This window comes from Choloepus didactylus, chromosome 8 (assembly GCF_015220235.1).
Source record: "Choloepus didactylus isolate mChoDid1 chromosome 8, mChoDid1.pri, whole genome shotgun sequence".
NCBI classification, from domain to species: Eukaryota; Metazoa; Chordata; class Mammalia; order Pilosa; family Megalonychidae; genus Choloepus; species Choloepus didactylus.
Window position 1 is genome coordinate 115,840,915 of NC_051314.1, and position 17,275 is coordinate 115,858,189.

General features: G+C 37.1%; 1 pseudogene; it reads left to right on the forward strand.

The window, feature by feature from the left end:
- The first annotated feature begins 7,911 nt into the window (after positions 1–7,911).
- Positions 7,912–8,952, forward strand: LOC119542146 (annotated as a pseudogene).
- The last annotated feature ends 8,323 nt before the right edge of the window (positions 8,953–17,275 follow it).

Genomic DNA, 17,275 nt, shown 5'->3' on the forward strand with positions numbered 1-17,275 from the left:
TCTATGCCATTCCTGTGATGAAGAAATCTCTTGAATAATTCCACACTAGCCTCAGAATGAAGTCCAAAATCCTTCAAATTGCTTCTTAGACCTTCAAAAACTGACTCTGCTGACTTCTGCCACCTGGTTTCTGGCCACTCTGCATTCCATGCATAATGAATTAATTTTAGTTCTTGAACAGGCTATACCCCTTTTATGCTTTGTTTTGGGTTTTTCATAAGTTGCTTTCTCTGTCTAGAACACTCTCTTCACATAAGTATCCCACCACTTTCAGTTTGCCAATTCTATTCTAACTCATACTACTTAATATCAGTATTATTTTCTTACAGAAGCTTTCCTAATTCCTCAAGTCTGGGTTAGCTGTTACTCCCGAGTGCTAGAATAATTGTTTATCTACAGGAACAAGTGAAATAAAATTAGATCTGGAGTTCATACAATACCCACCAAAAGATCTCAGGTGAAATCAAGACAATTCTAGAAATTTAGGAAAAATAAATCACTTAGAATAAAATATAAGGAAATATACTTTTGTCCTCAGAATAGAGAATTTCTTAAATGAGATACAAAAATAAACTGTATAATGTAACAAGAATTTATAGATAACAAGTGGTGTAATAAATATTAAAAGACAAGGCACAAACTGGATATTTTCAATGAATGTAGCTGATAAAGAATTAAATCCAGACTCTTAAATAACATCTACAAATCAAATAGAAATAGAGAAAATACCCAAAGGAAAAACTGGCAAAATATATGAAGAGAGAGGTGGAAAACTGAATGGTTAATAAACAAATAATAATATTCAACCTCACAAGTAATTAGAAAAATGCAAATTAAAACCATAACAAAATATCATTTCATTCCTATCAGTTTAGAAGAAAGAATGCCAGCAATACCATGTTTTGGTAAGGATATGAGGGATTAGGGAGAACTCCCATTATCAGAGGGATGATAAATGGGTAACAAATTGGGAGAGTCATTTGGTCTCATCTGATAAATTTGAAGTGAACATACTATTTGATCCAGCAGTTCCATTCCTCTCACAATGTTGTAGAATTGTTTGCAAGGAAAATTTTGACTTAAATATTAATCAATGAGAGAATAGATAAACTGTGATATATTCAACCAGAGTGAGAAAATATAGATGTTAAAATTAGTGAATCAAACTGTTCTGTAACAACATGCACAATTCTAAAAAAAAATTGTTAAAGATATACACAATAAGACACATATTCTATAAATTCCATAAAACTGCAAAAGAATATATCTTATGCATGGATACATAAACATACAGAATTATTATAAAAATATGCATGGAAATGGCAAACTCTAAATTCAGGCTGGTGTTTACCTGATGAGAGGAAAGGAATGCTGCATTCAATAGATTCCAAATATATGAATTATCTCAATTACTTTACAATACAAAGAAATCTGAGGCAAATATGAGAAAATGTTAACTTTATAAAGTGGGTATTTAGGTATGGGCATTTGTCATCCTTATAATTTATTATGGGGTTCTAATATATCATAATAAAATATATTTTAAAAGAATGGCAATAATTGTAAGCCACTCTCTCCTAGAGACTTTTTTAAACAGTTTTATAAAACTAACTTGTATTTGCCAGTAGAGGAAGGATGCTTAAATTTTCTTTCTTTTTCTTGAAACCTTCCACACACTTGCCATCTACTTACCCCAAAGAGATGTTAAAATCTGAGCATAAGATTCCCCTTTAAGACAATGGTGATTTGGTTCAAATTCTAAGATAATTTTATTGGACAATAGCCCCAGGGGATAGATTACAAAGGGCTTTAAGTTTACAGCAGACTTGACTGTAGCTTCTTTTCTTATGAATAGGGTTCCAGATTTAGCAAATAAAAATTCAAGATACCCAGTTAAATCTGAAAGTCATATATATATATATATATATATGTATGTGTGTATGTGTATGTATTCACATATGTATTTGGTATAAGCATGCCTTAAATGTTGCATAGGACATGCATATATATGTTATTTTTTTTTAATCTGAAATTCAAACTTAACTAAGAATCATGAGACATATCTAGAGAGTTTCCTTCTGAAGCTGATCCCTTATCTTTTCCCCACCCCACTCTCCTTACCCACCACCTTCAGTCTCAAAATGTCCTAGAATTTATCAAGATTGTACTTTATACTATAAATTTGACCACTGAAAGGCTGTCTTTTCTTACTGCCTTCAATATGGAGTTCTTCTGCTCCTATCCTGGATGTCCTACATTCTAAACCACTACTCAGTCTACTGCGTTAGCTGCTCCGCCTTTATCTCAGTCTTAGGTTCCTTTTCCTCTTTACCGGAGGTTTTCGCATCTTTTTTTAAAGCATAGTTTTCTAAAATTTCATTATTTTTAACTGAAAACAATTTTCAGATCATGTACTTCCTTCAGTCTTCCTTCTGTGGGTATGAAAGTATACTTTAGAGACCGTGGTTGGGTCTTCCGTGGTTAATAGACGCGACCTTCCCCGCACTCCCTTTAGCCTGCTCCCCTCTGTATCTCTAGGTCAGTTTATAAAGAAAGGTGATTCACCCAACATAAAAAATTATTCCAAGTTAGCCTGGCAAAATGTCAACCTTTGCAGATTTAAATTTAGGGGACTGTTAGGAAAAGGAGAGATTGTGGAACTAGTAAGTCTATTAACTAATAAAAATTCAAAAGATAATTGAAAACAATTAGTAAAATATACAGAACTGGCAAAAGGAAGCCTTTTTTACCTGTTTTGAACAAAGATAACATTAAGAGTTTGTACCTATTCATGAGTTTGAGTGTTTTCAATGAGTCTTTATAAAAGGTAGCTGACCAGAAAATGTAAAAAAATAAAAATAAAAATTTTCTGAATTCTTTTGGAAAAATCCCCAAGGAAACAGTAAAGTACTGGCTATGAAAAAATATATCAAAAGCATTCAGCAAGTATTAGTGTCAGGGTAAAAAACAGTGAACAAAATATAAATGAACACTCTAATTTCACTGTTCAGTGTGAGTGAAAAGTAAAACAAGCAGTGTGATTGATGAACACACACACACACACACCCCTAGACTTTCTCTTAAGTGGTCCACATTTCTGAATCTCTCACATATGACATTTATAAAGTATAGTGTCCTTGGCATATGAAATAAAATTAACAGTACTGCTTTATCTTTTTAAAGTCCACAAAAGACATATTAACATATCTATAACTTACATTTAAAAATTGCCTTTGATTATGTAAGTTTCATATACAGTGACTCTTGATAGGGAAACACCAAGGTGTAATGGGAAGACTGTTATATTGATGGTCAAGAGATCTAGATTCTAGACCAAGATTTACTACTCCAGTGTAAGCTTGTACAAGCTGTCTAGCTTCTGTTTTCTCTAAACCACATTTTCCTCTCCTATGAAATGATGAGTGGGTTGAACTAAATGCTCTCCAAGGTCTCTTTCAACTCAAATTCTAGTATGGATTAAAATTGAAAAGCAAATGTACTTTTCACTAAAATAATTACTTACTACTGAGTATAATTGCTTCCTTTTGGTAAAAGGACATACTCATTATACTCTTTTTATGTGTACTAGCACTGTTTTCTGTTTACACAGTGTGCCTATAAAGCTATGTGATGTTTTTTGAACAAGCACAGAAGCACTTATCCTTGCAAATGAGTCTAGTCCCATTTTAGGTCGCTAAATCCAGAGGTTGCAGACTTATTCTACTGATGCTTAGATATATGAAAACAGTTTGAAATTTAAAAAATTATCTCCTGAACTGAAAAAAAATATTCTTTTGAATACACTTAATATCATATCCATTTATTCACTTATCAAAGATATTCTCAGTGGAGCTAAATCTTAATCTTTTGACTGTTTTTTTTCCTAGTAACAATGAAAAATCTTCCAAAGCCAGGATTGGACATGAAGATGGAGTGATAAAGCTGGATAGAATGGCATTCAGTTTTTAAAGAACGTGATTTAATTATAACATTAAAAAGATGAATTTTCTTGTGTGGCTGGCAAAATAGTAATTTTTAAAAATCTCAAAAGACTGATTCTAAATGTGATTTGAAAAATAGCATATTTATAATAAGTGTATGCAGTCCCAATGAGAATATTTTGAAGTTTAACATTTCTTTGATTATATAAGCTCTATTATGGTTTGTTTCAAAATTCAGTTTCATTACTGTATAATTAGACATATTTATAATACTTACAAAAATTAAGTTTATGTTTCAAAGAGCACAGATATACAGTTTGATTTGCTAGCTTTGGAATTCCAATGTCTTCCATCACACTTTTCCTTAAACTACCTTCGTCTCCAATCTCCAGGGAAAATAATCAATAATTAAAGGTGAATTTGAAGATTTCCTTAGCAGAGTTATCATTAAGCTTCAGGTAAGAGTAGGTAAGTAATGGAAACTTATTCGTCTGACCCCGATACTGAAGACTTCCTCAACTTATGAAGATTTTGGCAAGTTCTTGTGGCAAGATTGTGGCAAGACTGAATTAAACTGCTCTCCAGAGAAAAGCTGCATTTAGGAAAATAAATAAATATTATAGTTTATTCTGATATATATTTTTATTCCCTAGCATTCCTGTCACAGGACAGAAACTGAGAAAATATATCCCTAATATGTCATAATTTCTGATATTTAGAGACAACTATTGTGATTTTATTCCCTTTCCCTGACATCTGGTTCTTAGCATTCTTTTTCCTTTATTTATTCATTAATCTAAATTTGTCTTATATTCTACATTCTGCCACATTGTCATTTTTCTACACTAATGCACAAAATTATTTCAAATAGGATTCTTGGTGTGTTATTTTTTTTTAACACAATTTGTTAACACATTTCACTTAAAATCTGGTCAAAGAGGAAAAAAAGGCAGAATTTTTATTTGGGTTTTTGTTTTATATTGTTGTCAATCCTGATACAACATCCTATTGTAATGATCAATCATCAGTTTGTCATCACTTGCTGAGAGGAAAATTTAAAAAGAGTTGTGATAAATTGGAAGTATGTGTGATATTTTTATTAAATTCCAATTTGCACTTTCTACTACAGGTGGTTGAGTCCCATAATGATCTCTCTTAGGCAATGAACTCCTTAAAAAAACACAAGTCCACAAAATTTCAGTGTCCATTAGTCCTAAGGAGACCTGGCTGAGCCATGTATAGTGTAGGCCAACAGGACAAATAACTGGTGTTTCTCCAAGGTTAACTATATCCTTTACCAGAAAAACTTTTCCTGTGTATATTAAAATGGGTTCATACACAGGTTGCTTGTGTTTCTTTTTCTAACTATATAACATGCTATGAAATAATGAGAAATTCTGCTCTTTATCCGTGAAAAACAAGAGAAGGAATTTCCTGTCTCTTATGAAATCATCAATATTATTTGACCTCTCCCCGCCAAACTATTCCAACAGAAGGAAAGAAGACTCAATACCTCTTTCTACACTCAGTCTAGGCCCCTGTGTCTCCTGCTGCAACCATGCTAAACTATAGGTTTTAGCACAGGCTTCATTCTGACTTCTCTCTTTATCTTGCTAATTTTTATTCCGTTTTAAGGGTCCACCTTGACATTACTCATCTGGGAAGCCTTGCCTGGCTATCTGAGACCAAGTGCAGCAACGCTTCTCATGCTCCCACAAGAACTTCTACTAATTCCCACTGTAGCATTTAAAAGGTGTATTGCAGTTTCTCATTTTCAAGTATGAGCAAGGACCATGTCTCATTCACTGTTGTATCACCAAGGCATTCTATAATGCTGGGTACATAGGTGGTGCTTATTAAATACTCCACTGAATGAATCCTCACTAAAAAGTATTTTGCCAACTGATTTTACCAAGAGTCACAACTAATCAACCATAAGCCTCTAGTCTCACATTGCTTCTTGAAGACAGTTCTCTACCACTAGTTCAGGAACCAGTAAAACTGAAAGTGAATTCCTAGAATCTCAACCTTGTTGGCGCCTTGATCATGGCCTTACACTCTTCAGTCACTGCTCTTTCATGTCCAGGGACCTGGCCTATTGTACCATGTCCTGGTGCCGCAAAATACAGGCCTGATGCAGGATTCCAGTTCTTGGGTACTGACCTGGACTGTCCTAAGCCTAGATTTGTCAGTTGCCACGTCTGCTTTGAAGTACTCTCAGTAACAAGAGAAAATAAATCAGATCTTGCTCCAGAAGTCACACTTGGATGATTTACCTTAGATTTGTGGACAGGAATATCACAATAAAAATGTCTGGTGTGCTTTTGTGTCCATAATTGACAACAGTGCTCTTTCAATTTTATTTAGTTACTTTTAAATTCTGTAATACATTGAAACTTCTTCTCATCATAATCCCTCCCAATAAGGTAAGTATTAAATAATTTAATATGTTGAAAGTTATATATTACATTTTAAACTTTCTCAATTATTAACATGTCAATAAGAAATAATACTGTAGATAAGTGTTGTAGGCATATATGTTTAATTTCTTAATATAATAGTCATATTCTCTCATAAAACAAAATGGAGGAAGCTTGCAAAAAGTGACAGAACTTATGGGAATGAAAGGCATAACAGAAGAGATGAAAAACACAATGGAGACATACAACAGCAGATTTGAAGAGGCAGAAGAGAGGATTAGTGAAATGGAGCACAGGACACCTGAAATCCTACATGCAAAAGAACAGATAGGGAAAAGAATGGAAAAATATGAACAGGGTCTCAGGGACTTGAATGACAAGAATATATGTGTTATGGGTGTCCCAGAAAGAGAAGAGAAGGGAAAGGGGGTAGAAAGAGATAATTGAGAAAATAATCACTGAAAATTTTGGAACTCTTATGAAAGATATAAAATTACAAGTTCAAGAAGCACAGCATACTCCAAAAAAGAACAGATCCGAGTAGACCTACTCCAAGACCCATACTATTCAGACTGTCAAAAGCCAAAGACAGAGAATTCTGAAAGCAACAAGAGAAAAGCAATCCATCACATACAAGAATAGTTTAATAAGACTATGTGCAGATTTCTCAGCAAAAACCCTGAAGGCAAGAAAGCAGGTGATGTATTTAAGATACTGAAAGAGAAAAAATGTCAACCAAAACTTCTATATCCAGCATAACTGTCCTTCAAAAATGAGGGACAGTTAAAAATATTTGTAGGTAAACAGATACTGAAAGAGTTTATGAACAAGAGATCTGCTCTACAAGAACTACTAAAGGGAGTGCTACAGGCTGATAGGAAAAGACAGGAGAGAGGTTTGGAGAAGAGTGTAGAAATGAAGACTATCAGGAGAGTAAAAGGAGAGAGAGAAAAAAATAAAATATGACATATAAAATCCAAAAGACAAAATGGTAGAAGAAAGTACTCCCCTGACAATAATAACACTAAATGTTAATGGATTAAACTCCCCAATAAAAAGACAGACTGGAAAAATGGATTTAAAAACTGGACCCATCTATATGCTGTCTACAAAGAACTCACTTTGGATACAGGACAAAAATAGGCTGAAAGTGAAAGGTTGGAAAAAGATATTTCATGCACACAACAAGAAAAAAGTAGGAGTAGCTATATTAATATCAGAAAAATTAGACTTCAAATGTAAAACAATTAAAATAGACAAAGAAGGACACTATATATTAATAAAAGGGTCAATTCATTAAGAAAACACAACAATCTTTAAAATGTATGCACCAAGCCAGAGTGTCCCAAAATACATGAGGCAAACACTGACAACACTGAGGGAGAAGTAGATAACTCTACAATAATAGCTGGAGATTCAGTACAACACTCTCATCAACAGATACAATATCTAGACAAAGGATCAATAAGGAAACAGAGGCTCTCTGCTCCTGCCCGCTAGCCAGACAGCCGCATCTTTTTGTGCAGTACCAGCCGCATCTCTGAGACACGATGGTGAAGGTTGGAATAAATGGATTTGGCCATATTGGGCGCCTGGTCACCCACTGGTCACTGTCCGGCAAAGTGCAGGTTGTGGCCATCGATGACCCCTTCATTGACCTCAACTACATGGTCTACATGTTCCAGTATGAATCCACCCATGGCAAATTCAAAGGCACCGTCAAGGCTGAGAACAGGAAGCTTGTCATCAATGGGAGTCCAATTACTATTTTCCAGGAGCGAGATCCCACCAACATCAAATGGGGTGATGCTGGTGCTGAATATGTTGTGGAGTCCACTGGTATCTTCACAACCATGGAGAAGGCTGGGGCTCACTTGAAGGTAGTGCCAAGAGAGTCATCATCTCTGCCCCTTCGGCCGATGCCCCCATGTTTGTGATGGGCGTGAACCATAAGAAGTATGACAAGTCCCTCAAGATCGTCAGCAATGCTTCCTGTACCACCAACCGCCTGGCACCCCTGGCCAAGGTCATCCATGACAACTTTGGCATCATGGAGGGACTCATGACCACTGTCCACGCCATCACTGCCACCCAGAAGACTGTGGATGGCCCCTCTGGGAAAATGTGGCGTGACAGCCATGGGGCTGCCCAGAACATCATCCCTGCTTCTACCGGCGCTGCCATGGCAGTGGGCAAGGTCATCCTCGAGCTGAATGGGAAGCTCACTGGCATGGCCTTCCGTGTCCCCACCCCCAGCGTGTCCGTCGTGGATCTGACCTGCCAGCTAGAGAAAGTGGCCAAATACGATGACATCAAGAAGGTGGTAAAGCAGGCATCAGAGGGCCCCCTGAAGGGCATCCTGGGCTACACGGAAGACCAGGTTGTCTCCTGTGACTTTAACAGTGACTCGCACTCTTCCACTTTTGATGCTGGGGCTGGCATTGCCCTCAACGACCACTTCGTCAAGCTCATTTCCTGGTATGACAATGAATTTGGCTACAGCAACAGGGTGGTGGACCTTATAGTCTACATGGCCTCCAAGGAGTAAGAGCCCCTGGACCACCAGCCCCAGCAACAGCATGAGAGTAAGAGAGGCTGTCAGCTGCTGGGGAGTCCTGGCCCCAAATCAATCCCGACATCAATCCCGACACCAAGCATCGCCCATCCTCCACAGCTTCCATCCCAGACCCCCTGAGTAAGGGGAGGGGCTGAGAGCCCTACTCTGTCATGTACCATCAATAAAGTACACCCAGCCAAAAAAAAAATAAGGAAACAGAGTTGTGAATTGTATGATAAATGAACTAGATGTGACAGACATTTATAGAACACTACACCCCACAACAGCAGGATACACATTTTTCTCAATTGCTCATGGATCATTCTATAGGATAGACCACATATTGGGTCACAAAGCAAGTCTCAACAAATGTAAAAATATTGATGTTTGTGCCAGTTTGAATGTATTATATCCCCCAGAAAAGCCATATTCTTTGATGCAATCTTGTGGGGCAGGCAAATTAGTGGGGATTAAGTTGGAATGTTTGGATTAGGTTGTTTCCATGGAAATGTGCCCCACCCAACTGTGGGTGATAACTCTGATTGGATAATTTCCATGGAGGTGTGGCCCTGCTCATTCAGCATGGGCCTTGGTTAGTTTACTGGAGCACTATATAAGCTCAGACAGAAGGAGCAAGCTTGCCACAGCCAAGAGGGACACTTTGAAGGATGCACAGAAGCTGAGAGAGTAGCTGCAGATGAGAGACAATTTGAAGATGGCTGTTGAAAGCAGACTCTTGCTCCAGAGAAGCTAAGAGAGGACAAACACCCCAAGAGCAACTAAGAGTGACATTTTTGAGGAACTGCAGCCTAGAGAGGAATGCCCTGGGAGAAAGCCATTTTGAAACCAGAACTTTGGAGCAGACACCAGCCATGTGCCTTCCTGGCTAACAGAGGTTTTTCAGACACCATTGGTCATCCTCCAGTGAAGAGACCCAACTGTTGATGTATTACCTTGGACTCTTTATGGCCTTAAGACTGTAACTTTGTAACCAGATAAACCCCTTTTAAAAAAGCTGATCCACTTCTGGTGTATTGCACTCTGGCAGCATTAGCAAACTAGAACAGTATTATACAGAACACTTTCCCAGATCATAATTGAATAAAGTTGGAAATCAATAACAGACAGAAGGTCAGAATATTCAAAAACATATGGAGGCTAAACAACACACCATTAGACAACCAGTGGGAAAATGAAGAAATTAAAAGAGAAATTAGTAAATACCTTGAGGCACATGACAATGAAAACGCAACATATCAAAACTTATGGAATGCAGAAAAGGTAGTGCTGAGAGGGAAATTTATTGCCTGAAATGCCTATACTAAAAGAGAAGAAAAAAGCAAAAATTGAGGAATTAACTGTTCACATAGAGAAATTAGAGAAAGAACAGCAAAGTAACCCCAAAGCAAACAGGGAAAGAAATAACAAAGATTAGAGCAGAAATAAACAAAATTGAGAACAGGAAAACAATAAAGAGAATCAACAAAACCAGAAATTGGTTTTTGTGAAAATCAATAAAACTGATAGACCCTTAGCTAGGTTAACAAAACAAAAAAGAGAATGGATGCAAATATATAAAATCAGAAATGGGAAAGGGGACATAACTACTGACCCCACAGAAATAAAGGAGATAATGAGAAGATAATATGAGCAACTATATGCTAATAAACTAGACAACTTAGATGAAATGGAAAACTTCCTAGAAAAGCATGAACAACCAACATTGATTGGAGAAGAAATAGATGGCCTCAGAAAACCAACCTCAACTAAAAAGATTGAGTCAGTCATCAAAAAGATCCCCCAAAAGAAAAGCCCAGGACCAGTTGGCTTCACATATGAATACTACCAAGCATTCAAGAAAGAGTTAGTAACAATTCTGTTCAAAGTATTCAAAAAAAACTGAAGAGGAGGGAAAGGTACTTAACTCATTCTATGAAACCAATATCTCCATAATACCAAAATCAGACAAAAATACTATGAGAAAAGGAAATTACAGATCAATTTCTTTAATGAATACAGATGCAAAAATCCTCAACAAAATACTTGCAAATAGAATCCAGCAGCACACTGAAAGAATTATGCACCATGACTAAGTGTGTTTTATTCCAGTTATGTAAGGATGATTCAACACAATAAAATAAATTAATGTAATACACATCAATAAATCAAAGGGGCACAACTACATGATCATCTTGATTGATGCAGAAAAGTCATTTGACAAAAACTCAATATCCATTCTAGATGAAAACACTTTACAAGATAGGAATAGAAGGAAACTTCCTCAACCTAATAAAGGGAAAATATATATATATATATATATATATATATATATATATATATATATATATATATAAAACCACAGCTAACACCATATTCAATGGGGAAAGCCTAAAAGCTTTCCCTCTAAGATCAGGAACAGAACAAGGAAGCCAACTGTTACCACTGTTATTCAATATTGTTCTCAAGTTCTAGCTAGAGCAATTAGGCCAAAAAAAGAAATGAAGGATAGCCAAATTGGAAATGAAGAAGTAAACCTTTCACTGTTTGCAGATGACATGATCCTATATGTAGAAAATCCCAAAAAATCTGCAGTAAAGCTATTAGAGCTATTAAATGAGTACAATAAAATAGCAGGATAAAATCCAACATGCAAAAATCAGTAGTGTTTGTACATACTAGTAAGCAGCAATCTGAGGAGGGAAACAAGAAAAATAATTCCATTTACAATAGCAACCAAAAGAATAAAATATTTATGAATAAATTTAACCAAAGAAATAAAAGACCTGTACACAGAAAACTACAAAACATTGCTACAGAAAGCAAGGAAGATCTTAATAAATGGAAGGACATACTGTGTTCATGGATTGGAAGATGACATATGGTTAAGATGTCATTTCTACCCAAATTGATTTCTAGATTCAATGCAATACCAATAAAAATCTCAACAACTTACTCTGCAGAAATAGAAAAATCAATAATCAAATTCATTTGGAAGAGCACAGTGCCCTGAAAAGCTAACAATATCTTGAGAAAGGAAATGAAGTAGGAGGTCTTACATTACCTGACTAAGCATATTACAAAGCTACAGTGGTCAAAATAGCATGGTACAGACATAAAGATAGATATATTGACCAATAGAATTGGATTGAGAGTTCAGAAATAGTCCCTCTCATCTACAGACAATTGATTTTTGATAAGGTGGCCAAGTCCACTCAACTGGCATAGAACAGCCCCTTCAAAAGTGATGTTTGGAAAACTGGATATCCATTTCCAAAGGAATGAAAGAGGACCCCTATCTAACACCTTTTACAAAAATCAACTCAAAATGTATCCAAAACTGAAACATTAGAATGAAGACCATAAAACTTTTACAAGAAAATATAGGGAAATATCTTAGAGATCTTGTGGTAGGAGGTGGTTTCCTGATCCTTACACCCAAAGTGCAAGCAATGAAAGAATAAACAGATAAATGGGATCTCTTCAAAATTGAATACTTTTGCACATCAAAGGATTTTCTCAGGAAATTTAAAATGCAGCCTATGCAATGGGAGACAATAATTGGAAACCACATATTGGATAAGAGTTCATTATCCAGAATGTATAAAGAGATCCTGCACATCAATGACAAAAAGATAAACAACTCAATTAAAAATGGGCAAAAGACATGGACAATTTTCTGAAGAGGAAATACACATAGCTCAAAAACATGAGAATAGGAGGGGCAAAATGGAAGCGTAGGAAGGAGTGGAATTTAGTTAATCCCCTGGAGAAACAAATAAACAACCAGGAACAACTAGTAAATAAGCTGGAACAACTGCTGGGGGACAACTGACTGTCCACACATCATGCACCAACCTGGATTGGGTGGAACAGCTAAGATTGCAGCATAAAATCTGTAAGAAAAAAAAAAACTGAGGAACCGTGCTGGGAGTCTCCTCCCCCTATGGTAGGCTGAGCTACAAGACCTCGCTGTAGGAGAAAGCAGCATTCCTGGAGCCAGCAAACATAGCTCAGCCCAGCTCCAACTGGGGTTTCAATTAACAAATGTGGACTGCTGAATACAAGCTACAAACATAGACAAAACCCTAACAAGCAGACAGAGGCCTTTAGAGATGACTGACCTTAAAGAGCCAGAAAGACCAGGTACTCTCTCTGACTGATGGGTGAAACTAGGGGGCTGTGACTAGCTCTGAAGGGCTTTCTTTCCCTTTTTCTCTCTTTGTCTCAACCTCAGTGGCTCAGTGGAGAGAGGCTCAGCCATTTTCAGTTTGCAGCACTCTGACCCAGACAGGGGTGGAGATAACAGAGTCAGAGAGACAAAGCAGCAATTCAAATGCATAAGATAACTCCCTAGGGGATATATCTTCCCTAAGAGGAAGGAGGTGGGGCCCAGCTCTAGGGCCGGCCCTCCCTTCAGAACTCAGACCCCAGACCCCAGGGGAAAACACCCAAACAGAAACTAAAGGGGCCACACCTCCTTGTACCAGTCAGGAGTGAAAGGTTGACAGGTGCCACCTGCTGGGCAGGCTAGGAAAATCACAGCAGCTAGATTCTTCTAAGAAACACCCTCAGGGAACTCGAAACTGAATAGAACCTATTCTGAGATCTGATCCCATTCTGGTCCGGGAAAATCTGACTGGGGTAACCAAGGAAACCAGATTCCTAGACAACAAAAAACTACAAATTACAATAGGAAAAACAAAGATATGGCCCAAAGGAATAAACTTACACCTCAATTAAGATGCAGTGGAGATACTGTTTTACTTTAATGAAACAATCAATTAAAGATTTTCAAAGAAATATGCTAAATCAACTCAAAAACCAAATCAACGAGTTCAGGGAAGAGATGGCAAAAGAGACGACAGATATAAAGAAAACACTTGGTGAACATGAGGTAGAAACTGGCAGAGTCTATGGAAATGAAAGGCACAACACAAGAGATGAAAAACACAATGAGTATCTATGCAAACTAGAAACTATAGTCAAAAGAAACATGGATTATGCTTCCTTTAATGTAACAAAGGCAATATACCAAAGCCAAATGCCTGTAAGAGGGGAATATAAGGGAGGGATATGGAACTCTTGGCATTGGTGATGTTGTCTGACTCTTCTATTCTACTTTAGTTTAATTCTATCTTTCCTTTTGTTGCTTTTTAGCTCTTTTTTTTTCTTTCTTTCTTTTTCTTTTTCTTTTGTCTAACTTCTTTGACTCTTCCTCCTCCTTTGTGGAAGAAATGGAGATGTCCATATATAGATAGTGGTGTTGGTGGTGAATACATAAATACATGACTGTAACAAGGAACCATCAATTGTTTACTTAGGATGGAATGTATGGTGGGTGAACAATACCGTCTTAAAAAAAAAAACAAAAAACGGGTTGATAAAGAAACCTTGAGAGCACTATATTGCATGAAATAAGTCAGACACAAAGGACAAATATTATATGGTCTCATGCATATGAATTAGTTACAATATGTAAACTCATAGACATGAAAGATAAGTCACCAGGATATAGAACGAGGCTAAACAATGGGGAGCGGTTGCTTATTACGAGCAAAAGGTTTAACTAGGTTGAACTTAAGTGTTTGGAAATGGACAGAGGTGACGGTAGCATCTTACTGTGAAAATAACTAACAGTGCTGAATGGTGTGTGAATGCGGTGGAAAGGTGAAGGTTAGAGTCACATATGTCACCAGAAGGAAAGTTGGCAGTTAAAATATGGGAATGTATAAAACAGTGCATCTTGTGGTGGACAATGTGATTAACTGTACAAATATTAGAAGACTCTTTTCTGAACTAGAACAAATGTATGACACTGTAACTAGAAGTTAATAACAGAGGTATACAGGGAAAAATATATCTATTGCAAAAAAAATATGAAAAGATGCTCAACTTCACTAGCTATTAGGGGAATGCGAATCAAAACCACAATGAGATATCATCTCACCCCTACTAGAATGGCCATTATCAAGGGAAAAAAAAAAACACAACAGAAAACTACAAGTGTTGGAGAGGATGTGGAGAAAGAAGTACACTTTTTCATTGTTAGTGGAAATGCAGAATGGTGCAATCACTCTGGATGGCAGTTTGGCGGTTCCTCGGGAAGCTAAGTATAGATTTGCCATATGACCCAGCTATTCCATTGCTAGGCATATACTCAAAGGACCTGAAAGCTAAGACATGAACAGACATCTGTACACCAGTGTTTACAGCAGCATTATTCACAATTGCCAAGAGATAGAAACAGCCCAAATGTCCATCACCGGACAAGTCGATAAACAAACTGTGGTATATATATATGATGGAATATTATGCAGCTGTAAGACAGAATAAAGTCATAACACATGTAACAACATGGATGAACCTTGAGGACATTACGTTGAACAAAATAAGCCATAAACAGAAGACAAATACTCTATGGTCTCACTAATAGGAACTAAATACAATGTGCAAACTCTGAGAGTTAAAGTTGAGAATATAGGTTATGAGGAGATAGAAGGAGGATACAGATCGGGCGTCTGATGCTTAAGGAGTGCAGAATGTTTAACAGGATTGATTGTAAAGATTCAGAGATAGATGGCCCAGTATTGTGTGCCGATAGCACAATATTGTAAGTATCATGAACAAGGCTGAGTGTGACTATGGTTGAAAGAGGAGGGCTAGCGGCATGTATGGCACCAGAAGGAAAGATAAGAGGATAAAATCTGGGAGTGCGTAACTTAGCAAAACCTAGAGTGGACAATGATGATGACTATATGTACAAATATCAGAAAATTTTTATATGAGTGAGAACAAATACATGTCACCATTGCAAGGTGTTAAAAATGGGATGGTATATGGAAAAAAAAATAAAAAATAGTTTTAATGCAAACTAGTCCTGAGGAATGTAAGCAGGTAGAAAATTTTAGTTATTGGAAAGAAGTGGGATTCTGTGAAAAAGAGAGCTGCTACTACATAAATCTGTCCCCAGCCCTCTAGATTCATGCCTGCATTCTAGGGAAAGAAAGAAGTACAAGGAAAAACAACAACAACAAACCTAAAGAGCTCTTTCATCATTTTGGAGTACAATTAAAATTGTAATACATCTTAGTATCCTGGGAAGTCAGATCTTCTTCCAAAAGCAAATTGTTGTCCTTGGTGGGACCGTGGAGCAGCAGCAGAGAAATACAGCTCCCCCTGGGCCTGAAAGGGGTGTGGTGGCCATTGTCAGGCATCACAGTGGACATACCATAGAAGTTGATTTATTTCTGAGCATTTGGGGATTCCCTCTAGAAACCTCCAAAATACTTGAGGGAGCAAAGTTGTTCTGTCTGAGCAGAGGTGACTGGAGCCAGGCTATAATTAGGAATGATATTTTCAAAAATGTGAAGGGGGTCAAGTCTCCCTTTCTATATGATTTCCAGACTCATTAGTTCTTGTTTTAGTTTCCCAGCTGCTAAAACAAATACCATATAATGGCTTGGTTTATTTACTGGCTCCCAATTTCAGAGGTTAGAAGACTTGTTTCCTCCTGATGTCAATATTATCTCTTTGGACAGCAATCTCAAGGTTCCTTGGCTTTTCCGTCACATGATGATGCACATAATGACATCTTCACCTTTCTCTTTCAGGTTCCATAGACTTCCAACTTCTGGCTGCTCCCATGGTTTATCTTTCTGTGTCCAATTTCCATTCCTTATAAAGGAATCTCAGTCATATTGGATTTAGATGCACCCTCATTCAGTGTGGGCACACCTTAACTAATAGCATCCTCAAAGGTCCTGTTTACAAATAGGTTCACACTCACAGGACCAGGGTTTGGGACCTGAACATGCCTTTTGTTGGGGACATGATTCAACCTTCAACAGTCCCCTAATGAAACATGGATTAATTTCTCCCCCAGTCTCACTCAAGGGCTTCTCATTGTCTTAATTTGGGTAGTAATTGAAAATCCTCAGAAAACAATACGAAAGGAATGGATATTCTGTTTCCTGAGTCTAAACTAGGATATATGTACACAATCTCCTTTGTCAACCATAAGAAGGATGCAATTGCCAAGGGTCTGAATCCAGCAATAGCCAAAGGTCTAAGGGTATAAAAACTTAAAGGCATTGTCATTAGCCTCTGGCAGGTGACCAGTTCCAAATATAAGTAAAGTTATTAATATCTGTTGCTATTAAATTTTCCATGTGCCAGGCACTCTTCTGGGAATTTATGTGTATTAATTCACTTAATCCTCAGCATACTATTATCTGTATGTTGCAGATAAGGAAATTGAGGCCCAAGTGATATTAGCCCACTGTGGTGGTTTGAGGGCGGATGTACCCCAGAAAAGGCCATGTTCTTTTAATCCATTCCTGTGGGTGCAGACCTATTGT